At 38.0% G+C, this 27904-nt stretch overlaps 1 long non-coding RNA gene across 1 annotated transcript in view; it reads left to right on the top strand.

Moving 5' to 3' along the window:
- LOC105506832 overlaps positions 1-27904 on the top strand; it is a 922775-nt gene that overhangs the window by 548557 nt on the left and 346314 nt on the right. The window contains exons 4-5 of the long non-coding RNA XR_001000995.1: positions 12924-13031; positions 13855-13856. This is a non-coding gene — a long non-coding RNA (uncharacterized LOC105506832). The remainder of the gene's footprint in view (positions 1-12923; positions 13032-13854; positions 13857-27904) is intronic.

Raw genomic sequence — 27904 nt, 5'->3', positions numbered from 1 at the left:
AATATACAATCAGATCAACAGAAACCTACATTTTCTACATAAGGGATAAACCTTTTTCCTGGTACTGAAAGAACTATAATATGAATCTTTATACAAGGAATACTGAACAACATAATAGATCATGTTTCCAGTAATGGGTTTAGAAAGGTACACAATGTCCTTCGTTTTACTTTTTCACATGCAGATATTTGACAAAGCCCAAAGACACAGCATTAAAACATTATTGAGGCCGGGCGCGGTGGCTCAAGCCTGTAATCCCAGCACTTTGGGAGGCCGAGACGGGCAGATCACGAGGGCAGGAGATTGAGACCATCCTGGCTAACACGGTGAAACCCCGTCTCTACTAAAAAATACAAAAAACGAGCCGGGCGAGGTGGCGGGCGCCTGTACTCCCAGCTACTGGGGAGACTGAAGCAGGAGAATGGCGTAAACCTGGGAGGCGGAGCTTGCAGTGAGCTGAGATCCGGCCACTGCACTCCAGCCTGGGCGACAGAGCGAGACTCCGTCTCCAAAAAAAAAAAAAAAAAAAAAATTATTGAAAAGATGGCTTTCAGAGACATTTGATTTTGGAATTATTTCTCTCTTGTATTCCACAAATAAGGACAGATTCAAAGGATGGACCTGTGGTGTGGTTCATCATTGGCCCTCAGTATATCCAGGTCTCTAAGTGATCTCTGACTTATTAGTCAATGATTAGAAGTCATTAAATTTATGTCAAACAAAGCACTTTTCCATGTTTTATCTCATTAGACCTCTCAACAACCTTGGGCAAGCATTATTATCACCAGGTTTATGAATGAAGAAATTACACTGATAAGTTATGAAGTATGACAGCTCCAAGTAAAAGAATACAGGCTATCTATAGCTCACTCTCTACACAGATTAGTAGCATCTTCTGAGATTCATCATTCCAGTCTAAAATTTCCACGCTTATTTTTTAAAACAGAGTAAACCTTTCTCAGAACACAATGTGGAAACTCGATATACAAAAGGAATATGGAACTGTTCTGGTTAAATACACGTGGGATAGGTCCAGACACCAACTTGTTTGACATCCCACTTCACCTCAATAATCTTCCACAATGGTCCCCAATGCACCAATATCCCTAAAAATCCTTGGTGCTCAGTTTGAAAACCACTGGTCTGTATCAGTGAAGATATAAAGTCCTCCACTTAGGAGACAGATAAGCACAAGTTTAAGTAGTGTTTTATAGCACCCAGGGCATGGTTGGCTTTGCCATTTAGTATAAGACCCTAAAGGATTAAAATGCATGGTTTCATTCTACAAGTATGCCTGATGACAATTGGTTGAAACTTATGCAAATATATTTAAGAAATAAAATAATCCATTGGGAAACACTGTTGTTATCTACCAAGTTTTTGAAAACCAGAAGAATTTAGCCATGATAAATTCTTTAGCCATGATAAAAGTCCATGTATATTTATGCACACGCGTGCACACACACACTCACTCACACACATAACTATTTGGCACGCTAAAACAACCTCTTTAGGCTGATTGCCTGTTTACCTTTACTGAAACTTGGCTGTCCTCAAAGGATGTGGATCCTATAATCCTCTAAAACAAAGCTGTACTGTCTTTCTCTAATATTTCAGGACAGATACCTCCCCTTTCTCTCCATTTGCAATTCCAGACCTTGATGTTACCTACTGTTTTGTATTAAAAAAACAAACATAAAATTCTTTGTTCTTTGAGGGGCAAACCATCTGGCCTTTTCTACTTTCTTATTGCTACGCCTTGAAATTTCTTGGTCATTCCCTTCATTAACTGAAGAATATATCGCCTAGTTAGCATTCTTCTTTCACTCTCCAGTCACTGTTATTATTTTGGCAATTTCAACATCCAAGTGGCTAAAAACTCACTCTGAATTCTTTGACCCATCCTCATTACCACTGACCTATTCCATCCCTCCACACCAGCTTGAACCAGGGCCTCAAAATCTACACTAACTCCAAAATCAACAGTTGAAATATTCTACTTCCTAACCATAGCCTTCTTGCCATCCAGATATTTTGCTCTAAAACTTAAACTACAACAATTATTACCTCCAATCCATTGTTTCTATTGATAGATTGATTGTTCTTTATCTACCATTTCCCTTTTTATCACTTTCATCCTGACTAACCTAATCCCATTGGTCCTTTATAAAAAAAGGACTTCCATCTCATTTCATTGTATTTCCCTTGAAAACCCCCTAACCTACTTAAACCAACCATTTACCTTTTCCATCCCAGCCACTTTGCTGGAGAGGATCATGAAACCAGGCAGGTTTCTTTCACGTTAACTTCCTTAGCTCTAACCTAAACAGACCCTTTGCAAGCTCAGTAACTCTATATTATTCAAGTCCTCAAATAACTAGTTTAGTCCTTCTCTTCCCTCTTTAAATCTCCTTACTGGTATCCTTCCTCTTTACTCCGAGATTATGACCTCATCTCATGCTTTCTTAAAGAAAATAATAAATGTTAAGTGGAAATTCCATCTCCTTCCACTACCAAATTATGAACCTACTGCATCTCATCTTTTTTCCTGTTATGTCCTTCTGCATGTTCTCTTTGTTTCATCCGCTAGGAAACAATCTCCATGAGGAAAGACAGTGTCTGTTCTCTTTTTACTATAGATATACCTCAAGCTTTGTACAATGCTTAGTGTAATATACACTTCGGTATATTATTTATATTTGTATGTGTGTGTTTGTAAGAGAGAGAAAGACAGAAAAAGGGGGTGCATGTATGGTACATGTCTTGTCTTGGCTTAGAAAATCTAATAATCAAAACCCTTTCATATTGCCCTCTGATATTTTAACTGAATATCTCATAAAAGATTATGGCATTCCAAGGTACAATGCTACCTCTTCATTTCAGGAAGAGTGCCAAGCGGCCAGGTTATCATGCAGACAAGATAGAGAAATTATTCCTAGTCTTCTATGAAAATCAAAACTGCTGAATTTAACATCCCGTACGTAGTAAGAATAATAAGCCTATAATGTACTCACCGAGCTCTGAAATTGCATTCATTTAGAGCATTAATTTTCCAGAATTATTTCAGTTGATTCTAACATTAATAAAAGTGCATTACCTGTTTTAATAATTTGGGAGGAAAGAAGAATTAGTCTGGCTCCTAATCTGCACATGGAGTGCGTGAGCACTGCGGAGCATATAAGTGAATCTTGCAACGATAAAGTGTCCTCTTACATGCAATTCAAATAGAAATGAAAATCTGAAGCGACTAGATTTGCTTCCAATATGAACACTGTGCCTTAAGAGTACATTATGATTTTTAAATTTTGAATTGGAGCTGTTTCCAGAATCCTGCTTAAAGACCCTGCTGGAGATCTGTGGTCTCCAAATAACCCAAAACAAAGTAGCTGGTTATAAAGATGTGGAAGAAAGCCAGGTTCTAGGAAGAGAGACTAAGACAACAGACAGGTTCTAGAAAGAGGCAAGGGACCTTGGAGGTCCCCAAAAAGCTAGTGGTTAAAAATAGAGCTGGAATACATAAAGGTCAGTATCAGTGTAAATCAGACTAGTCTTTCTTAACGTTTCTCAAAAGTGGGAGAGCTAGAGGAAGTATTTGCTTTGCAAAGGGCATCTTTGGCAGACTGCTTCCGGGGTTAACAGAGAGGCTGTAATGATGTCGAGAAAGTAAGTCATTAAACAAAGTGTGATTTGATACTTTAAAAGGAAAGGCCAGGCATGGTGGCTCAGCTGGGTGCAGTGGCTCCCACCTGTAATCCCAGCACTTTGGGAGGCTCAGGCAGGTGGTCACCTGAAGTCAGGAGTTCGTGACCAGCCTGGCCAAGGTGGCGAAACCTGGTCTCTACTAAAAATACAAAAATTAGACGGGTGTGATGGCACGTGCCTGTAGTCCCAGCTACTTGGGAGGCTGAGGCACGAGAATCCCTTGAACCCGGGAGGCAGAGGTTGTAGTGAACCAAGATTATGCCCCTGCACTGCAGCCTGGGTGATAGTGTGAGACTCCATCTCAAAATGAATAAATAAATAAACCAAAGGAAAGCAGAATTTTACTGTGAAAAAATCCTAATGGGTTGTTCTTACTGGTTTAGAAATGTGATCTCAGCCTACTCACTCATGAAATATATCTTTGGTCCTCTTAATGAAACTCCAACTATAATTACCTTTTTTTCCTCATGAAAAAACCTTTGTGAATATGGTGTTAGATATGCTGCACTGTATTTATTATTCATTTAAGCTTCATAAACATCATCATACCTGAGATATACTTTCTCTAAGTAAAAGAAAAAATAGATAGTATTCGGAACAGAACTTCCTTCTGACGTATCCCTGTCATTTCTTTTTTGTAGTCTCAAACATACTGATACTTCTCTGCACGGTAGTGATTTGTGGAGGGATTCACTGTTCTGTAATTACTCTAATCTGATAGCAAAATTTTGTGTGCATGTACGTTTTCCCTTTTGGGGAGGGAAGTAATAAGGCATTTGGGGACTTTCCTCCCCCATAGGGAAGAATTTGATAACTTTCATCAAATTCTCAAAGGGGTCTATGACCTGAAACAGACTGAAGACCTTTACTAAAAAATCCTTTAGAACTCTCCAAGACAACGTGGTGAAATCAACCACATTTGTCTTTACTGCATCCAGTTTCCCTGTGCCTGTCCTCTTGTACACAGTTCCTTCATGATCTCTGCTACGTTTCCTTTTTTTTAAAAAAAAATTCTCCAGTCTTGCTGCATTATAAGACCGATGCCACTATTGACAGCTTAAAATGGTATTGATGATGTTTTAAACAAGTTGAGTGTTAAAGAACTGATATAGTTGAATATTTCTCCCCTTCAGATCTCATTCTGAATTGTTATCCCCAGGGCTGGAGGTGGGGCCTGGTGGGAGTGGGAGGTGTTTGGGCCATGGGGACCCATCCCTCATGAATGGCTTGATGCAGTAATGAGTGACTTCACATTCTATTAGTTCACAGCAATGCTGGTTATTAAAAAAAGTCTGGCGCCTCCCTCCCCTTTCTTGCTCCCTCTCTCGCTATGTGCCACTCCTGCTCCCTCTTCACTTTCCACTGAGAGTAAAATCTTCCCGAGGTCCTGACCAGAAGCAGATGCTGGCGCCATGCTTTTTGTATAGCCCACAGAACTATGAGCAAAGTAAATCTCTTTTCTTTATAAATTACCCAGTCTCAGATGTTCCTTTATAGCAATGCAAAACAGACTAATAAAAGAATTAAACCCCTAAATCATATTTCAAGAAGTAGTCTGTTTCAGGGGAACATTTTATAGGTAGAAATCTCTACCACTGTGGGCAGACTTTTATTTTTTAAACAAAAACAAATGATTATCAGCCTTAATTGTACTCTATTTTTTTTTTGTTGTTGAAGTTCTAATGAATGTTCTTTACCCGGTAATCATCAAGTCTAAGTGTAATACTAATTCCTGGAACAAGATCCCTTGATAGAAATTTTAAAAATTCAAGGTTACTTTAACTTCAATTTTACTTGTGAGGACAGGGCATTCTTAATGTTAAATCTTCATCCTCCACTAAAGAATAGAGAATTATTTTTTTCCAGGAAGCCTTAATTTTTGAGTTCCAGAGTTCCATTTTCTGCTTTCTCATTGAATAACCACTTCCTACAATATATTATCTAAATTAAATAGCAACAAAAGTAATTTACAGCTGTATAAGAGCTTATCCTTTTTTGTAAAACACAATAACCAGTCCTTTTAACTTGTATCTATCAAATGCCTACTATGTGAAAAATTATAAGGTCCAGTGAGATAAATAATATGAATGTTTTGTAACCTGGTAATACTATTTGATATTTAAATTAGATTGAGAAAAGAAGAAATAGTGTTTAACAGATGCTGTGTGTGCCTCATCCAGATTCCCTTTATTGGGCCAGGCCAACTACCCCCTAGCTTCTGTGGTGCTGACTGCTAACAGTTCACGTTCACTTCTCCAGAGGATTGCCCCGTTCATGAAAGTCTGGCAAGCTCTGCCTCCATTTTCCAATGTGGTCCTTGGCAAAAGTCTTATCAATATGGAGATACAAAAGCCCACCTTGCTTTCTTTAAGGTGGGAAAAACTCAGTGATACAGTTGATGCTCCAGAGCTCCCTGTGGAATCAGGCTGAGCCTAGTCTTCTAAAATCTTATCTTTGCTTAGCTCTTTCCCCTGCCCTATCTTTCTAAACCCATTCCCTTACAGGTTTCTCCTGAAAACCCTCCCTCAGGAAATTACTTACACAAAAGTCCTTATCTCTGGCTGTCCTTTCAGGGAATCTGACTGAAGACAGAGTAGAAGCAGTGCTTTTACAAACTACTTTTTTTTTACTCTATAGTAATTGTAGAATCACCAGACTATAGAGTTGCCAAAGACCTTAGAATTTACCATCTTTGCCTCTTACATATGGGTAATGAGGCCCACTAAGTGGCTTTAAAAAAAAGCCAAAAAATAGTTTAGGACAGAACATAAAACACAGATCTGCTGATTTCCAGCCCTGTGGCCTTCAAATAATCATTACAGTTAAGACTATATACTTCCTTTTATGAATCCATGAGTGAGCAGTAAGACTTCTTATATAAATATACATAAATTTGTTTATTCAGCAAAGGATTATGAAACAAAGTCAGACCATTCAAATTTGCAATGTTTAGTAATACTCTGGAAAACCCATATTATTAATTACCGGCAACATTTTGCCCCCTTTCAAAGTAAATATTTTATTCTTCAGATTTTTAAATGTTTTTTCTTTTTCCTTTTTTTTTTTTTTTTTTTTGAGATAGAGTTTCGTATTGTCACCTGGGCTGGTCTGCAATGGCGCGATCTTGGCTTACTGCAACCTCCGCCTCCCAGGTTCAAACGATTCTCCTGCCTCAGCCTCCTGAGTAGCTGGGATTACAAGTGTGCACCACCACGCCCAGCTAATTTTTGTATTTTTAGTAGAGACGGGTTTCACTGTGTTGGCCAGGCTGGTCTCGAACTCCTGACCTCATGATCCACCCGCCTTGGCCTCCCAAAGTGCTGTGATTACAGGCGTGAGCCACCGTGCCCGTCCTGTTTTTTCTAAAAATACCTCAGTGTTTTTAGATTGACTCAGGACTGATCTCCTACATATCGGGAAGATACTGAATCCTATAGAAATTTAATTATCATGCAAAGCATGCCTACTTGTGTTCTGGTACACGACCTTTAGAATTTGTCCTTTTTCTGTGATCCTTTTTAAAACCACTTAAGAAAAACTGAAAATGTTGGCAATGTTAATACCTATTAACATCACGTTTGCTTATTAAATAAGAAAAGTATGTGAGATAAAGCAGACAAAAACAAGATGGTCAACCTTGTTAAGTACAGATACTGAAGGAGAAGCTTTTTATCTCCTATAAGGCAAAGTTGCCATGTTCAGCAGGCTCTCAGCATCCCCTGAAATGAACCTAGGTTGCATCTTATCATTCTGAGTGTTGGAGCGGCTGTTGATAATGCAATCTGTTATGGTAGGCTAATAGTTAAAGGCTAAATTGCTGCTGCTGTCCTCGTGTAAATGTGAGTGCCTGACTGGGGCCTTATGGAATCACAGACAGCTCTTCTAAGCTGACAGGTGAAGTGGCTTATAGTAGCCAGGGCCTAGAGAGGCCAACAAACTGTTTAAACAGAGTTGCCAGCAGGGGGAGCTCTTAAAAACAGGCCTGGACAAACTGCATCTGCCAGGGAAACACTTGCTTAATGCAGAGAAAATTAAGAGAAAGTGCTTTCCAATTTCAGGCAAAGGATATACATTTGTAAAGAGCCAGAAGAGCAAGTCAGAGTGGGCCAGTGAGTGCTAACGATGTAAGAAATCTTTGGCAGTTCTTATTCACAGAGCAGTGGCAGAGAATCAGAGAGACAATCTGGATATTCCCAGGATGTCCTGAGCTCCAATTAAGGCATAGCTTTATGGATTGAACTGGATAGAAAGAGTCAGGAATTGAGGCTTTAAAATTGCTGAAGTTTTGTAATTTCTCTTCAGGTAAAATTCCAAAATGATTGGATCTTCCATTTATGGAGAAGTTTCCCTTCACTATCTATACATAGCCAAGTCAAAGCCCTTGTTTCTCCTTTTCTTTATCTCACACACTTAAGTGATTTGTCTAACAAACCCTGAAGTTCATACTATCAGATGTTGATGATAACACTTTAGGTTTCTGTGAACTGAGTATAGCAAGCATCACAGCAAAAATACAAATTCTAACAGTCTTATATAGAACAAAAGAATGATTACCTAGATATTAGCAGACAACATTTCAAAATTTCTGAGTCTGATGTAATGAGATTTGGATGGAGGGTGGATACCAAAAATTAACAAGACCAAGTCAGGACTGATATACAATCGGGGAGAATACTGAGTCCTATTCTAATTCAATTATTATGCAAAACATGTCCATATTGCTAAGTTTTTATTATTTTGCACTTTGCTAAGTCATTGTTACATTGAGACTGATCTCAAATCTAAAATTATCCAAGGTGCACCACTTGTAAACCAATAAGATAATATATGTGCACCCCAAGAAAAGATGATGATCTATAGTGATTGATTAGCTGTTGCATACTTGCTGCGAGTATGAAGTCGATACTGTCTGAACTCCCTTTTCCCCCTAACATAGCATAAGGAATATCCTACAAAATTCATTCTGACCTGAAGTCCCATGATTCCTTCACACCGATTCTTCTGAAAGAACAGACTATAGTGAGTTTAGGCAAGTAATTATATGGGTGAAGTGTTTCTTTTAGGGATCACTCTTATATCTTGCAATCTTTCAACTTTGTCTTGCTTCTCCCTTCCCAGATATGATATGTAAATGGACCAGAAAAGAGTGGGGTAGCTTTCTGACTTGATAACTTCACAGTGAAGATAATGGATAGATGTGTGATAGTATATTCTCCTTAGTTTGGCAACCATTTAGATGCCAAATCTCCTCCCATCTTAACTCATATGAGAATAATAAAAGTCATTTAAATGGAGGTTGCCATGTGTTCATTTATTCAAGAAAATTTTGTTGAACACTTAGTAAGTACAAGGCACCATATTAAGGTGGAAAGGTAAGTAAGACAAGTACAGCTCTTTTCCTCATTGAGCTTATGGTCTAGCATCCTTACTAGTTCAGTATCTAAAATAGCTAATCACTTGGGCTGTATAATTTAGCATCCATTAGAAGCACTCCAAGAGGCTTGGCTGGGGGGCATTTGTAGGTCACTCAAATGAAATGTTAACTCCTTCTAGGCTTTATTCAGCAAGTCAAACTTAACACCTTCAATACAGGCAATTAGGATCAAAAGGTGTTAAAGCACTTCAGGCACAAAGCCATCTATCAAATTAAATTACTTAATCTTTCAACTCGTTGCTTTTAAAGTAAATGACCCTCCAAAGTTACTGGGCATTAGTGTGGCCTAATGTTCAAATGTAGTTTAAAATCTAAATTTTGATATTCTAAACAGATCACACTCTCCTTCCCATGAAATGTATCCTTGATTTTAGACTTTTCCCCTTAAGAGATATTTAAAAATAGGCATCTCCTCTTCCTACAGAGTACAGGGCGATTTTTTTTAGAGTAGTCATTATTATGCCATTATAAATGGAAGTTGTGCATTATGAACTGAACAATTCCAGGAATTCTATGTTGGCTTGGGTTCTCCCAAAAGTATATCACGAGACGAGAAGTGGGTTCAGGTAGTTAATTATAAGAAGTGCATTCAAGAAAGGAGGGGAAGTGAGACAGAGAAGGGAAAAATCCCTAAAAGAATTTTAATAAGCAGGTTATCTCAGTGGACTCCTAGGCTCAGTCCTATTGAGGACCCTCTAAGGAACCATGTAGAGCATGCTTCAGAATAATTCCATCAAAGAACAAAGTAATACAAAATATTTATCTGCCAACTCTCAGCCATTATTGGTTGAGGGTAATCCCTAGGGCGGGTAAGTTTCAGAGGCTTCTAGGCTTCCCAACAAGCAGGCTGGGCAAGCTCCCACAGTTGCAGAGAAAGCCCTTGCATGGAGAAGCAGTGAAAAGAGGCGCTTGCAGTGGATAGTTATCAGCATACTAGGAAGTGTTCAGTACACCTACATGTTTATTTAGAGGCGGGCTGAGGGGACATGAGGTGGAGCATCCCCAGCATTGGTACACCCTGCAGACAAATTGTTGTAAACTGGATTTGCTTTAAAAAGAACCATGATCAGCTAACATTTGACAAAATGATGGTCCATAGGCTTATGTGGAAATAATACTTTGTTTTCTGCAATGCGTCCAAAGAAAATTTGTATGCATGTAGATTTATAGCACTTAAACTGTCTTATCACAGTAATGTTTATTTCATCATATCAAAAACTGCATACCATCATTTCTTCTTGCCCATGCCTGTGATTTTTCTGAGGGCTAAGAGAAGAGGGGTATTCCATGGAGCAGTTCGCCTCTACAACAGAAAAAACAAGGGATGTTAAGTTCAGGGTGCCGTTCATGCCACATTTATTCATTGATGATAATAATACCCTGTGCTTCTTTACCAACTTTTCCCATTTGGCCTGATGACAACATCCTTGGGGTGTCAGAGAGGTTATTATGACCTTTAGTTTACAGCTGAAGAAACTTTGTTTTGTTAAAACCATGAATTGCGCACTTGGGTTAGATGTTCTTCCTTAGGATATTTTAGTTAATCTTGCTCAGAAACTTGGAATATTTCCGTCCTTGTTTTACTGATGAAAATTCTAATCAGGGGCTGGTGGAGTTCCCATGAGGCAAGAAAGTCTGGTAGCAAGACCCAGTTCCTGAAGCTTCAACTTCAGTGTTCATTACCCTGAAACACTTGACCTTTCCAGGTTGTCACCAGTTTCCCCTCAGTGTTCCCCAACAGGTATCTAGTCTTACATGTTACAACTTTCATAGGACCTTGCACGGTACCAAATTTGTTGAGTGAGTACATTCTACACAGTCACAACACACTGAAGATATTTTTTATCTGAGAAAACTTGACCTCCATCCAGATGAGAGTTGATTTGATTAAAAGCTTCATGGAACAACACCCACTGATTAATCAATGTTTTATGTAATCTGCCTTCTACCAAGTTTCACTTGGTTAGTTACGCCTTGGTGTTCTACTTACTGACCTAGGCTCCAAGGCCACATGTGAACTGGCTTTTCCTTGTGTCTACAGCCTCATCTCACAGGGAGCTCCCTCTCATTCTCTCAGGTCTAGCCACATTGGCCTCCTGTTCATCTCTCTTACATGCCGTGCTCTGTCTCATCAGTGCAGCATTGAACATGCTGTTTCCTCTCCCAACAATGTTGTTGCCCTTTGTCATCACCAAGTAAACTCGTGCTTATGCTTCAGATCTCAGCTCAAGCATCAGTTTTCAGGAAATCTTCTCTAACTTATCCTCTGTAGACTCTAATAACACTGTGTGTCTCTTTGTTGCTATTATTAGAACTTTATAATTTATGTGTGTGTGTGTGTGTGTTGTGTGTGTGTGAAGATTTAATCAATATCTGTCTCTCATACCATCTTGTCTGATCCGTTACAGCAAAATCCTTATTTGTTTGGACTTACCAATGTACCCCCCAGCACCCAGCAGCAGCTACCATAGGGCCTTACACATGGCAAACACTCAATAAATTATGTCTTGAATACAATATATCCATCTGTATTAATAATTCCTCTGAGTTGGACCTAGAGTGTTTTTCTCAGCCCTAGTGTTTCTCACTTAGGTAAGTATTGCCCCCCCCCGGGGGGGATTTGGAAATATCTAAGGGTGTGTTCTGGTTGTCAGGATGACTAAGTGCAACTAATGGGATTTGGTGGCAGAAGGGATAACGATCATGTCACGTGTGGATAGTCTATCCAAGAAATAATTGTTTCACCCAAAATACCAGTAGGACCCTGTGAAACACTGCCAGAAAGATTATGTATTGCAATAGTAGGCATCTAAAGTATCTAAAAATTGTGGCGTTTTGGGCTTTTAAAAGTCTTTATGATATAACTGTACATATTTATGGGGTACAGTGTGATTATTTACATGACTTATACAGTGTATAGGCACAAGTTTATGTGTGGATGTGCATATGTGTGTGTGACCGATCTTTTTAGTTAATCTTATGTCAATTAGTAATTAGTTTACAGATTATTTTCCCAAGTGGTATCAGAAAGAAGGGCTGCAGGGAAGCAGAAGGAAATGGTGATAGGAAAACTGACAGATCAGAAATGTTAAACCTAAAAATGACCAGGGGGCCCCATGTTAATCTGATTCATACTGCTGATATTTTCCTTTATATTTCCTAAGTTCTTTCTTGCTTTTTTGTTTTTATCTGACTTTTTATTTATTCTCCAGGTTAACTCCCCATTCTGACACGTTCATGTGTTTGCTTTCTTCCTTTTAGTTCAAATAGAGAACTGAGATTAGTTTTCAGTACTGTTTGTGTCCGGAGTCACAGCCTGTGGTTGCGATAGAGAAGCTTGGCAAAGCCTATGTCAGTGTTTCCGTTATACCATGAGAGCAATCCAGATGTCAGTGGTAAAGTTTCCTTTACTAGACTGAAAAAAAATCATTTTCATCATACCTTCCCTGCATCAGATGCCTGGAAAAACACGGGGCAGAGATGAAAACTACTGTAACATAATGGGACAAAGCACTAGATGGGGACTCCAGACATTGGGGAGCCCTACTGACCAACTCTAAATCATTTAACCTCTTTTGACCCTGGTTTTACCATTTAAAAATAATCAGAAGACCAGACAAGATAGCCTCTAGGGTCCTTTTCTGATCTAAAATTGAGTTTTCAAGTTTGACAAGGAATAAGGGAGGAGAAAAAAGATATAGGAGATGTTATCTTGGAAACTAGATAAAAGTATTCCTCACCATGTATGAAATTGTAAATCGTGTCTTATTTCTTTGGGATAGTACAGAAGCTTCTATTCTGGAATAGAACAGCTAGTATACTACCAAGACTTTTCAAGGAGCAAGAATGGAGCTCCCTGGAGAACTGACTGAACATGGCTTCAGAGGCAGTATCCGTATAAATAACTACATAAGTGGTTAAGTGGGCCATGGGGATAAACCCATGCTTTAATCCCACTTTCTGACTGTCTCTATACACCGGGCTTGTGCTTATCCGCTCTAAACCATTGTTGCCTCAGGTGGAAATTGGAACGATGGTAGCACCCACTTCACAGGATTGTGATAGCTAAGTGAACAAGTGTCACATGAAAACATGTCTTAGCACATGGTAAGTGCTCCATAAATAATTGATGTGATTACTGTAAGCAAGCTACACTGATCAAGAATGGAAGCATTTAATAAACGATTCTTTGGTTACTAGAATTCTGCCCCCACTGCAGCCCACCTCTTGCGGAATGGCTGATAAATACTTGCATGAAATAGCCACGCAAATGACTGCTACCAGTCAAATGCTGAGAAAAGATATGTTTGAAAAGGTATTGCTTACTACTTTTTATTGAAAAGGTATGATTACTTTTTATAAATTTATTTCTGCTCTCAAAACTGCTACAGATGGTTCTGACTTTTAAATTAATCACAGTGATCTAGGAAAAGGCCACATTTACTGTTTAGTCTGTCATGGATTATGGACCCTCATATGTGACTCACTGATAATTTTCTTTTATTATTCCTTCCAGAGACATAAAGACAAAAACTGCCCTCACTTTTACTGTATTTTGACCTGGACCAGTCTACATTTATATGAATAGCTACAAAGCAGCTTTCAGTACAAGGCTGTAGGGTAGGTTCAGATTTGGCCTCTCCATTAATTAGTACCATTAGCTGGGCAGGCAGCTGCCAAAGGGACTTTCTCCACACTCCCATGAGTTGGTCACAGAGATGTTACTGTAATTTTTTTTACTCATCACAATGATTCATTGCTGCACTGAGTTCATAATTTCTCCTGGGAGTTAACCCCTAGCTTGGGATAAACTCTAAGATTTTGTCAAATGCTCCCATTCTAAGATTGGAATATTGTTGAATCATCCTGTCAGATGATTCAGGATTTTAAAAGTTCAGAGCACTCTCATATTCAGATAATTATATACACATTGTTTTCAGTCTTCTTCTGCTTTATGATCCTTGTTTATATTTCTTTGTGTCATTCTTTTCAGTAATTATTTCCATCATTTCTTAAGTATAAACATATTCTCACTGGCTGTGTGGTAGTGTTTCAATACAGCTTGTCATTTCTAGGCAAGCTCTTCTAATAATATTTTATATTTTTAATTTAGCTCATTATATTTTGCTGTAATATGGGTTTCATTGGTTTTTTAAATGAGTTTAGTTTGTTGTAATATAAGGCTAATTCTGTTATGTGCCAGAATTATGCATTTGGCAGTTTTACATGGAATTATTTCAATTGGCAAATTAAATAAACTTATACTATAGCCTCAGTATTAGTATTCTTAATGGATACACTTTTTAAAAGTGAAGATAAATTCCCTGACCTAAATAGTTAGGCAGTAAATGAGACATGTAGAGTAAAATCAGTATTTCGTTTCTTTGAAACTTTATTGCGACTTGAAACAGTGTAACAAAATACCAGTCTAATGCCATATTACTAATTTTACCAGTGCTGTAATTTTTAAATAATAAATATACACTTTACTGATTAATGACTTGAGCCACTTACTCTTCATCGATGTAAAACTGCTCTTCAAGCTTCCCATTCCACCTCTGCTGTATCACTTACTTTCAATAAGCTCATCTCTCATTTAATTTAAAATGTAAGGTAGTACATTCAATAGCTCTCTACATAAATTGTTTTTAACTAGATTGATTTATGCCTATGTAGGTATAAATAAGGACTTGAAGTTACTTGTGTGATAAATAACAAATAAAATATAAATTGTTGAACAGATCAATGGAAAAGGAACTAAGAGTGGAGTAATAAAATAAAACCAGAAGATACAATTAGTTTAAGAAATGCCTACTGTAAAATGCCATCAAATCACTAGAAGTAGAATGTAGAATTGGCTCTAGCTTCCCAGTAGCCAAAGCAAAAACAACTGCATTATTTGCAAGATTGTTTTTGTAATACGTTTTAAAATTTTGGTTCACAAAAGAATCTTTTCCTGATATGAGCATGAACTGATATTTCTCTTGAGAGTCCTAATGAACAGCTTGTTCCAGGATATGAAACACATTTTCCTCAACATCACTCTGACAATAATTTCGAGGGGAAGTTTCTGTATTTTTTTCTCAAAAATGTGAATTGTAGCAGTAATGCCAAAGCAGTATTCAGTAACACCAGTTTTACATGTAACCAAAGCAATGGAATGCAAGTTTGGGAACAATGACATTACATGTTTTACCCAAGAATAATATTTGGCTACTCCAGAAGAATGAATGACTTTTATATTCTTTAAATAAAAATAGAATTCAAGTACAACACTATTATATTTTAATTTTTATTTATTCAGCCACCTGTGATTTGGGGTTCAAAGTATTGGCAAGGACACCTGAATTTTTCTCTAATATACCCTGAGATGGCTTTTTTTGAAGTGTTTTTGTTTTGTTTTGTTTTGTTTTGTTTTGAGATGGGGTCTCACTCTGTCACCCAGGCTAGAGTGCAGTGGCATGATCTCCACTCACTGTAACCTCTGCCCCCTGAGCTCAAGAGATCCTCCTTCCTCAGCCTCCCAAGTAGCTGGGACCACAGATGCACGCCACCACACCGACTAAGTTTTTTTATTTTTGGTAGAGATAGCATTTCATCATGTTGTCCTTGCTTGTCTCAAACTCCTGGCCTCAAGTGATCTGTCCGTCTCAGCCTCCCAAAATGCTGAGATTACAGGTGTGAGCCACTGCACCCAGTCAGCTTTTTGAAGTTTTGATACAATAATTACCTGGAGTAAACAAGGTGGTGATGCAGGAATACCTGAATAGTGCAGAAGGCTTAAGGAAGTAGAATGTTAGAATAGATTTATTTTGTGATAACAGTGAACCCACCACTTGACCATATTCCTCAGAGGGGTCAAAGGACAGTTCCTTCACTCAGGCAATAAGAAATGGCAATGATCCATGAAATGTTCTCTGAAGGCTAGGGTAGACAGAAACACATGCTGCCATGCAATCGGACCTCCTGATATCAATGGAGAAAAGAGGGAAATTCAGGAATCGTAAGAGGCCAAAAGCAACACTTAACCTTCAGAGGCAAGGTAGTCTTTGTCTCAGATGCTGATTTTTGGGAAACCCTCAGATAAGACAATGATAAAGGCAAAAACCAACTCATTTTCGTGGATTATTTTATTTTTATTGCTATGTAATAATTGTCCATATTGGGGGGTACATGTGATATTTTGATACGTGCATACAATGTGTAATGATCAAATAAGAGTATTTAGGATACCCATCGCCTCAAACATTTATCGTTTCTTTGTGTTGGGAACATGTCACATTTTCTTTTCTAGCTATTTTGAAATATACAGTAAATTATTGTTAACTGTGCAATATAGAATTACTTGCTACTTTACTTATTTCCTAGCACTTTCAACTTTAAATTCACTTAAAATGTTATGACCTAGAAAGGCCTACATATTTTCATTATGACAGTACAGCATTTCATCATTTAGTAAGTATTTTTTTCTGGTTTCTTCTCCCTACCTCCCCATTTTTAATAATTGAAACCACTTTGCTTTTGATCATCCCAAGCACTTAAGTGACATAAGTCTTTCAGCTTCTGGATGAATAATTTATTTGTAATATTCGTAACTACATATAAAATAAACAGCTCATTTGTTTCTATTAATGTAGTCATTTGGAAGTCTGTTCTTCCTCTCAGATTCTTTTGCCAATTTAGCAGTGAAAAAATATATATGGAAATTGATTCAGTCTTAATGACTCCCACTTAATTCTTCAAACTGGAAAGTAGCTGGGTAAATGACTCACTGTGGAACTGTTTCTTTACCATTATAAATGTTCTTCAGCTACTCTCAGTAAAATACCTTTATAAAACACCTAATATGTGCCCAGTATAATGCTAATTTAAAAAGAACTCCTGGTCGGGCGTGGTGGCTCACGCCTATAATCCCAGCACTTTGGGAGGCCAAGGCAGGTGGATCATCTGAGGTCAGGAGTTCAAGACCAGCCTGACCAGCATGGTGAAATCCCATCTCTTCTAAAAATACAAAAACGTTAGCTGGGCGTGATGGAGGGCACCTGTAGTCCCAGCTACTCAGGAGGCTGAAACAAGAGAATCTCTTGAACCCAGAAGGTAAAGGTTGCAGTGAGCCAAGATAGCGCCACTGCCCTCTAGCCTGGGCGACAGAGTGAAACTCCATTTCAAAAAACGAACGAACAAACAAACAACAACAATAACAGAAAAAACAAAAACTCCTATCCTTAAAGCTACTCATGACTGGATATACATTTTATATAGACATCCCCAAAGATGTAAGTACTGAGATATGATCCCTGATAAAAGATAGTTACATACATGTGGTTCAACAAAAGTGTTTGACTGTCTTTGCCCTGGCCTTAAGTAGGTCTATAAGAAAACTTTAAAGATAAACCAAAGGTAATAATAAATAAGGTAACATACACTGGAAGGATAAGCACTGGGAAAATTGAGCAAGGAGTGAAGTTTATCTTTAATCTCCCTCTTCCACTTTCTGTATCTTCTAGTATCTGAGATCCCTGCTATCTGTCAAAAGCCTATTGAGTGTTTCATTCCAGACCAGTCACCCCCTCAGTAAAGCTGTGTGTTAAGAACTTGGTGCCAGAGGATCTTGAAAACTGAGAGACCTTTAAACCCCAAAGCTATGATTCTGTAATGGGGTGATTTCAAGCATTGCTGCAAGTTAAAATTTTAGGGTAAAAAAGCATTATTCCTTATGATTTGCCAAGCACTTTTTATACCTAGAGACAAAAGAGCCCTAAAATTACTTCTCCACGAAACTTTCTTTGACACAGAAACTTAGAATTGTCCTGTTAAACTTGACAGCTAATGGTGATCATCTGCTGGTTGTGTGGTTTTCTTATAAAACACAGCTTTTTTAGGATTGTTTGAGTTTTCCAGTGTGTCTTTCTTGCAAATATCCACTCTTATTTAGAACATAATCTTGGCAAGAAGCTGTGTGCCTATTTGCCTTGACTTGCTTGGACCAAACACAAGCAGTCAAAATAAATTTAAAAGATGAAAATGATGATTCATTTGAGGTATTTTTTTAAGGTCCCTGCATGTGTCCTAGAAGCTAGGGTCTTTGACACTATTTCATTTTGGAGGTCAAAGAAGAGAAACCTCCAGGATCTGTCAAATTAGTTTTTAAAGGAATATGTGTAAGAAAGCTAGGGAAGGATTTTTTTCCCAGTAATATATGCCATGCCACATTTAAAATAAGGAGCAGTAAATGCATGGAGTAATATTTTATATATACAGATGGATATATAAATTTGTACCTCCTATTTTAAATGGAATGCTTCCAAAAGTCTTCTGTTCTTCCTGGAACGAGCAGTTCAGAGAGGACATAGAGACTAATAGATGGAGTGTTTTATAAGGGATTTAAGCCCTGGGTGAATGGTTGGACTAACCGACCATTAAGACCATTTCCAAACCAGATGTTCTATGATTTTATGAAAACATATATAAAGCCTATTATCATGTTTCTTGGTTTCTTTTTCAAAATTAATTACATTAAGTTCACAAATAATTTTCCTAGCATGCTTCACATTGTCTCAAGCTATGATATAATGTTTAGTTGAGTTTTAGTTAAGCGACCATATGCATTTAAAAAAAAAGATATATACATAGTACCTAAAACTACTAGAAAAACAGTGATGACTGGGAATCTCACTTATTAACGTCTTTAGTAGAAACAATACATGGTACAAAGGGTTAAAAAAATATAAGAGGTCTGTGCTTATGGAGAAAAGGGGTCACGCTAACCAAGAACTTTTTTATTTTTGAAAGACACAAGGTAAGTTTTATGACAGGGAGCCCATCAGTCTTAAAATCATGCTTTCTGACTCAAATCTACCTGTCAGTATTGAATATTGTGTTCTAATGAATAACACTTGCACCACCTTGTTTATTTCAAACAATGTGATGTTATCAAATACCACTCTCAATATGTCAATAAATACAATTGCGCATACTTCAGTTACACAGAGAGTTAATATAAGTTCAATAACTGGCATATTTGTTATTAAATATGATTGCAGTAACAGGTCTTGGTGTTTCTGGACTGCAGCACAGCTAGGTGAATTGTCTTCCCTGACATTGAGCATCAAAAAGTCTTTTTACTTGCCACCCATTTTGCAAGGTCTCAGGGGACAGACGTTTTGCAAACTCTATGAAATCTTAATAACAGCCTAAAGGAGAGACTGCAAATGAAAATGAACAGCCACAGCCCCTTTAAACATGACTATATCACACGAATGCTATACATAGCAACTGAAAGCCAAATAATGGTTTGAACTGAACATGACTGGATGATTAAGGTCACCTTCGGCAGCTTTATAAGCAATTTCTTATTATAATGGTCTTCTGACATTTTTCTCCTATGACATAATTGTTGCAAGAGGTTGACATTCTCATTGGCTTATGGGAACATTTCCTTCTTTCTTTTGCCTTTTAGTCATGTGTCTGAACTTTTATTTGGTATTTCCTCTTTTGAGTGAATCCTAATATCAATGAGATTCAATACAATAACTTCTCAAACTTGATTGAAGGTATTGGTGTTTTTTTCAAGTATTTGCTACTTATTACTGGCTCTATATTTTTTCTTTAAAAGTATAATTTTCTATTTATTATGGAAAATTTGAAAAATATAAGAAAATGGTCACCATAATCTCATGATCCAATGAGCTAAAATATTGTATTTTAAATTCTTTCAGAACCTGTTCTATGCATATATGCATGTAAAAATGAAGTTTGACTTACTGCAAATAAGTTTGCCTTGCTTTTGCCTTTTTATGATTGATTATTTTACATATAACAAGAATATCATACACACGTGAGATATGTGAATAAGGATAATATAAATACCCCTGAACTCACAATCGTGCTTGAGAGATGCAACATTTGAAGTTCCCGATGGGCACCCTATATTGCCCTCTCCAACACTATCCCCTTCTTTATCCCACTCCCCAAAGTGGACACTCTTCTCAATGTTATAGTAACTACCCTGTCAGTTTTCTTTTTATTTTTACTACACTGGCATGGTGACTCTCAAATAATGATATTGAACTTTAGGAAATCTTCTGCAACTTTTTTTCACTCAATATTTTGTTTATGAGAATCATCCATTTTGAAATATATGAACATTTCACTGTTATATAGTACTCCATATTGCAAATATACCATTTTTATTAATCTGTTTCATATCAATGGATGTTTAAAAGCATTAGTATGAACATTTCTCTATCAATGGATATTAAAAACAACAGTGGTGTGAACATTTTCATTCATATCTCTTAATGAAAATGTGCAAGTGTTTCCTTAGGGTCTAAATCTAAAGGACAATTACCGGGTTGCAGGACATGCTCAAAATTCGACTTTATTAGATAAAAATATTTTACGAAAATGGTTCTACCAATTTTTACTTTCCCTAGTAGCATAAAAGTTTTTCTGTTATATCTTGCTTTTATCACTTAATATGATTAGCTTTTTCTCAAGTTCAGATGGTCTTTCTCTGGGCTGTCTCTACCTCATCAACATGTGATTTTCCTCCATATGCCAAACCTTGAGTAGACAGCCCATAGGAGGCTCTAAGCAGGCTAATCAACATGGAGACACTCCAGAAATAGTTGAAAATAAGGCTTGTTGCCAAATATATGAAATATTTTTGCTCTTATCTCTTTGTTCATTCATCTCTTAGGATGTCTTTTGATTACCATGCATACATATCCTCCATACACATATTCTTTAAATATAGCTTAAAAACCATAGCAGAGCAAATTGTCCTTCCTACTATGTATGTCCTTGTTTATCTTTCTTCATCTCTTTTCACTTTATAGCACTGGTAGCAACTGGCAAACAGTACAGAATATCAACATACAATTTTGATTGTAAAACAATGAATAAAAATCTGTTTGTTCAATCAGAAGTAAGAGTGAAAAAAAAATAAGGTTGATTCAGGGTCAGCATAGAAAATAGATGGGATGCTCTACTGGGAAAATTGAGGAAAGCTTAATAAGGGGCATAGTGGCAATTGTATGAGCAGGATTAAGGGGAGCTAACAAGGCACAACAGAGTCTCCAAACTAGCAACAGTGGGGAACCATTACCACTACTTGGGCCTGAAGATAGAGCGGAGAGAATGATTACTGGCATGGAGGAGGAGTAGCCTTCAGGAGAGAAATAGAGCCCCTGTTAATTTTGTCAAGCAGGAAATGAACAAGGAAAATAAGTATCTTCACCTCACACACTCATTCTTGTTGATTTCCAGTAGATTTTTTTCCATTGGCTGCACCTAATTGAATGTCAGAGAACAAGGAAACTAATTTGATGCGATCCCTAAAAGCATAAAGCAGGGTGGAACAAGTTGGAGCACAGATATAGAAGTTCTAGGAAAGTAAACACATGGTGGGTAATTAATAAACACAGGTACTTTGGTTTTTCTCAGTTCTGATTTTGTATCTTTTTTTTCAGTATCGACAGGCAGATGATAATTAAATATATTAGAAGCATGAACTTTGAAGTATTGCCTTGAAAAATGTCTTTGAATTTGTACAGGAGCTAAAAATCAGCTCTCAGCATAACTGCTCAGTCGTTTTGTTTCACTTGACACATATGTGAGATTATGCATGTTATAATACGCACTCTGGAATTAAAAATCAAGCCAAGGGGTTTTGTTTGTTTCTTTTGTTTTGTTTTGTTGGTTTGTTTGTTTTCAAATCAAAAGATAGCATCTTGAATTGCCCCATTATGATACGCTTTGATTCATGATGTTTGGATTATATGCATAGTAAGTTCTCTTTATAACCTAGCCTTAGTGATAAAGGATGAGTTTTATAGCATTTTAAAAATTTATCTTTTCAATTTTTATATCTTTCTCTAGCACCAACAGTAGCCTATTGTTTCCAGATGCCAGGGAAAGCCTTTAGTGGCTTTTCACAATAGTTTTTTTTTAGATCCATTTCTTCTCCAGATATCTCTCCCTTCAAGAAAATGTGTCTAAAGAGCTCCATGGAGGAAATAACTCATGATACTTTACCTAAAGGAAAAGGACTAAGAGAAACCACTGATTTTACCTTCTTTCTTGGATGCCATGCTTGTACAGTCTACAGAACTATGAGCCAAATAAACCTGTTTTCTTTATAAATTACCCAGTCTCAGGAATTCCTTTATAGCAATGCAAAATGGACTAATACATCCCCCATCTTCTCATTATTTTTTGTTGATTTCTAGATTCTTGACCCACTTAAGTTTTTTAAAACCAAAGCTGTGCCTGATTAAGCACAGAATAGACAAATATTGTTTACTGAGTTCAACCTAATGGAATCTAGGGATATAGGAGAACATGTCAGTATCATCTCGATTTATTTCTTCACAGTTGTGATTCAGCCTCAATACAAATGAATCGTATTTGTCAAGCTAAAATGATATTTTTCCGTCATTTTTCTTTAGGATCTGTCTTTAATCTTGCCCCTTTTGGATATACTGTTTAAGTCTACTTTGTTTATATTTATTGGCCTTAGGGTGATATTGCTCCTAGACATAGTTGTGAATTAGGTGAAATTTGTTTTCCACTTTCCTGACCTTATATCCTTTTAGTATTTCATTTCCTCTTCCTCCTTACCACCCGGTGGTGTGCTGGTAAATATTTAACAACTAAATTTCCGGGGGGAAAAGGGTCCTGATTTATAGTATTTGTAGAGCTTCCAGTGTGATATCTACTGGCTTGCAAAATTTCTGAAAATTTAACAGCTGGCTCTTGTGAATTGGTATGAGCCAGCTTCAGCATACCACAAAACTTCTTCACTACTTGAGGATTTAATGTGGCTCACACATACTGCCTACTCCCTGAATTCACCTTCCCTATGTCCACTCTAATTCTATCTTCTAGGTAGTACACCATGTTCTTCCTCAGCAACTTACCTGCCATATGTCCATTTTTTTCTTCCTGACCATGTCAAGTAACTGACAAACCAAGCTTGGAAGCTGACACAAGATGAGATGTTAATGAACGACAGATTCAGTGGGACAGCATATCCTCAAAAGGACATTTGTCAGAAAGAATGATGGTTTAGAAATAGCAGTGTTGAATACAGATTAGGGCTAGGCGATGGAAGGAATATTTGACAAAGAGTTTGAGGATATAGAAGAGTTTACCATGAAATAGGAGTTCCTAGAGAGCACAATGAGATGATTTGAGAGGAAGGAGAAATATGGGAGTAAAGGTCAAGGTAGGCCTATATGGAGCAATGTGGGAATAAAAGCTTGGAAGAGTTTAAATGACCCAGGGATTTACAACCTGGACAATGACCAAGGATAACATATATATAAGTAAACATGGCAAGTTGAACTCACCTTAAGGCATCCAAAAGAATCAAATACAGCCATTCTGTGTTTAATTAGGAGTAGATTTGAGAATGTGAGCTATGCACCAGTATACTTATAAGAAATCAGCAATGAACTGGATTTTGTTTCTGAGGGAGTAGTAAATCAGGAGAATAAGCGACATGGCATTTTTTTTTTGGTTTTCAGGCATATCTGAGTAGGAAACAGGGTCGGCCTCCATGGGAGAACTTAAATTTGGTATAGAAATCTGTGGAGATTTATTATATGTTTCCTTGGAATAAGCTATATGTCCCATAATTTTTACTTAGAGGCTCAGTCTCTGCACATGGACACTAAATTGTTGACTGTTCTTTGTCCTTGAATTCAGCTCTTGCTGACTCTTGAGAGTTTTGCTCCACCTTCATTTCTTTTCTTTGTAGACTCCTCGTCTGATAATTTTCTCTTTGACTTTAAGACTTTCCTTATTAGGGAAATAAAGTGTCTTCATTTGATTGTATTTCGCAAGCTAGCAACAGCCCTGTGTGTTTCCTGTTGCTATTTTTTTAACACCCAGGATCACAAGAAGGTTTTTATGCTATCTTTTTCCATTTCCTTTCCACTCAATTCCTTGTTATTCTTTGAAACTCTACTTTGCTTCCTCAAGGAAGCTTATCTCTCTGAAATTTAAAAAAGCACCTCATTATTGAGAAATCAAATACCTGTAACTCTGTAAATTTTTACCAAGATTTTCTGCTGACTTTGGCATTAATGCCCACTCCCTCTTATATACTCTTTGCTCATGTTCATAAAAAAGTGTTCTATCATTCTTCTCTTTTGGCAAATTCAATGAATATTTAAAATCACTCCACTTTATCCTCTACTTTACTTATCTGAATATTTCCAATTCTTGATCAACAACTTTCCTACAATGATTAAACTTTAACCTCTGAGTTCAAGTGTTTTCCCCTTAATTCCCAATTCTATCTTCTCTCTTAAATTACATAGCTAAATACTTACAGGAGGAAAATAGAGGAAACAGATATGCTAGATGTGGCTAGACTTCTAATTTTGTAGATTTGCTTTGGAACCATGTAAATATTTTGCCTAATTGTAAAGAAATATTAATAATTTTAAAAGGCAATCCACAAATATCAAAAGAAAATGAAAGAAATGAATGTAACACTATTGATAATCATTTTTAAATATTACACAGAAATGGTCATGCATATGTCGTGGGATAAAGTTAATATTGATGTCATTGAGAACCCAGATATCTCTCATGAGAGAGAGGAGAAACGTGTAAGTTTGATGAGGTTAAATAAAAGCTCTTCAGTCCTCGGTAAGAAAAGGAATCATGGCGGACGGGAGGCAGGACTAGATTGCAGCTCCAGACAGAGCACCTTGTGGAAGCTCACATTGTGAATTTCAGCTCCAGATCAACTGCAAGAACAAATCAGCAATCCCAAGAGGACCCACAGACCCTGTGAAGGAAACAGACTGCTCCTTCAGGACCTGGGAGACACTGCAAATACTGTGAATGCCCTAACTGCGGAAAAGGGAAAGGGAGACCCTCCTCTCCCAAACACATACCCCCACTGGAGAAGCCAAAGGTCTGTCTGTGGGAAAAGTTTCTGACTTCACCTGGAGCGGAGTCAATTTACAGCCAAGTGAAATACAGGGGAACAAGAGGCAGCAGAAAGGACCTGGGAGCTCACTGCGTCCCCTAGCAGGCCATTTCTGCCTGGAACCACAGGGATCCATCAGGAGTGTGACCAGAGGAGCAGCGACTAAAACTCCATGAGGAAGAAATCTCTAGCTGAACTTTGTAACAATATGAATGGGGCAAGAAGCCTCCTGGCCAGAACTCAGGGGAGGGCACAAATCTGGTGTGCAGGCTCCATAGGCGGGGGAAGAACCAAGCCCCTTTTTTCCCCTGCAGCTGGAAGGCGGGTAGCCCAGGGCAAGTTTTCAAGCTCATTGCACCTTGCCCCTAGAAACAGACTCAGGGCTGTTGGGGCAGGTACATGGTAGGAGTGCAAATGGCCCTTCGGTTTGTGTGGGAGCTGGGTGAAGCCTGTGACTGCCGGCTTTCCCCAACTTCCTGACAATCTATCTACATGACTCAGCAGAGGCAGCCGTAATCCTCCTAGGTACACAACTCCAGTGACCTGGGAATTTCACTCCCATCCCCCACAGCAGGCAGCAAGACCCACCCAAGGAGAGTCTGAGCTCAGACACGCCTAGCCCCGCCCCCACCTGATGGTCCTTCCCTATCCACCCTGGTAGCAGAAGATAAAGGGCATATAATCTAGGGAGTTCTAGGGGCTCGCCCACTGCCAGCCCCTCTCTATACTGCTACAGCTGATGCTTTCCGGGAAGCACCACATCCTGGTAGGAGGCAAACCAGCACAAAAATAGAACATTAAACCACCAAAGCTAAGAACCCTCAGAGTCCATTGCACCCCACCCCCTGTCATCTCCACCAGAACAGGCACTGGTATCCATGGCTGAGAGACCTACAGATTGTTTGCATCACAGGACCCAGTGCAGACAACCCCCAGTACCAGCCTGGAGCTGGGGAGACTTGCTGGGTGGCTAGATCCAAAGAGAGACACCAATCACTATGCAGTTCAGCTCACAGGAAGCCACATTCATAGGAAAAGGGGGAGAGTAACTACATCAAGGGAACACCCCGTGGGGCAAAAGAATCTGAACAACAGCCTTCAGCCCTAGACTTTCCCCTCCGACAGAGCCTCCCAAATGAAAAGGAACCAGAAAACCAATCCTGGTAATATGACAAAACAAGGCTCTTCAACACCTCCCAAAAATCACACTAGTTCACCAGCAATGGATCCAAACCAAGAAGAAATCCTCTATTTACCTGAAGAAGAATTCAGGAGGTTAGTTATTAAGCTAATCAGGGAGGGATGAGAAAGGCAAAGACCAGTGCAAGGAAATCCAAAAAATGTTACAAGAAGTGAAGGGAGAAATATTCAAGGAAATAGATAGCTTAAAGAGAAAACAATAAAAAATTCAGTAAGGTTTGGGCACACTTTTAGAAATGCAAAATCCTCTGGAAAGTCTCAGCAATAGAACTGAGCAAGTAGAAGAAAGAAATTCAGAGCTTGAAGAAGAGGTCTTTGAAGTAACCCAATCCGACAAAGACAAAGAAAAAAGAATATGAAAATATGAACAAAGCCTCCAAGAAGTCTGGAATTATGTTAGAAGACCAAACTTAAGAATAATCAGTGTTCCTGTGGAAGAAGAGAATTCTAAAAGCTTGGAAAACATATTCAGGGGAACAATTGAGGAAAACTTCTCCAGCCTTGCTAGAGACCTAGGCATCCAAATATAAGAAGCACAAAGAACACCTGGAAAATTCATCACAAAGCATCTTCACCTAGGGATATTATCATCAGGTTATCCAAAGTTAAAATGAAGGAAAGAATCTTAAGAGCTGTGAGACAGAAATACCAGGGAACCTATAAAGGAAAGCTATCAAATTAACAGCAGATTTCTCAACAGAAACCCTACACGCTAGAAGGGATTGGGGTCCTATCTTCAGCTTCCTCAAACAAAACAATTATCAGCCAAGAACTTGTATCCAGCGAAACTAAGCATCATGTAAGAAGGAAAGATACAGTCGTTTTCAGACGAACAAATGCTGAGAGAATTCACCATTACCAAGCCACCACTGCAAGAACTGCTAGAAAGAGCGCTAAATCTTGAAACAAATCCTGGAAACACATCAAAATAGAACCTATCTAAATCATAAATCACACAGGACCTATAAAACAAAAAACATGTTAGAAGACAAAAACGAAAAACAAAAACAAAGTACACAGGCAACAAAGAGGATGATGAATGCAATGGTACCTCACATTCCAATACTACATTGAATGCAAATGGCCTAAATGCTCCATTTAAAAGATACAGAACCACAGAATAGATACAACCATCTGCTGCCTTCAGGAGACTCACCTAACACCTAAAAACTCACATAAAGTAAAGGGGTGGAAAAGGGCATTTCATGCAAATGGACACCAAAAGCGAGCAGGGACAGCTATTCTTACATCAGACAGAACAAATTTTAAAGCAACAGCAGTGAAAAGAGACAAAGGGTGACATTATATCATGGTAAAAGGACTTGTCCAACAGGAAAATATCACAATTCTAAACATATACACACTTAACACTGTAGCTCCCAAATTTATAAAAACAATTGCTAATAGACCTAAGAAATGAGATAGACAGCAATACCATAATAGTGGGGGACTTTAATACTTCATTGACAGCATTAGACAGGTCATCAAGACAGAAAGTCAACAAAGAAACTGGATTTAAATTATACCTGGGAACAAATGGACTTAACAGATAGATACAGAACATTTCATCCAACAACCACAGAATACACATTCTATTCAACAGCACATGGAATTCTCTC

This window comes from Colobus angolensis, unplaced genomic scaffold (genome assembly GCF_000951035.1).
Source record: "Colobus angolensis palliatus isolate OR3802 unplaced genomic scaffold, Cang.pa_1.0 Scaffold140, whole genome shotgun sequence".
Classification (NCBI taxonomy): domain Eukaryota; kingdom Metazoa; phylum Chordata; class Mammalia; order Primates; family Cercopithecidae; genus Colobus; species Colobus angolensis.
Note: the sequence above shows the minus strand (reverse complement) of the source record. Positions and strands in the feature narration are given on the sequence as shown.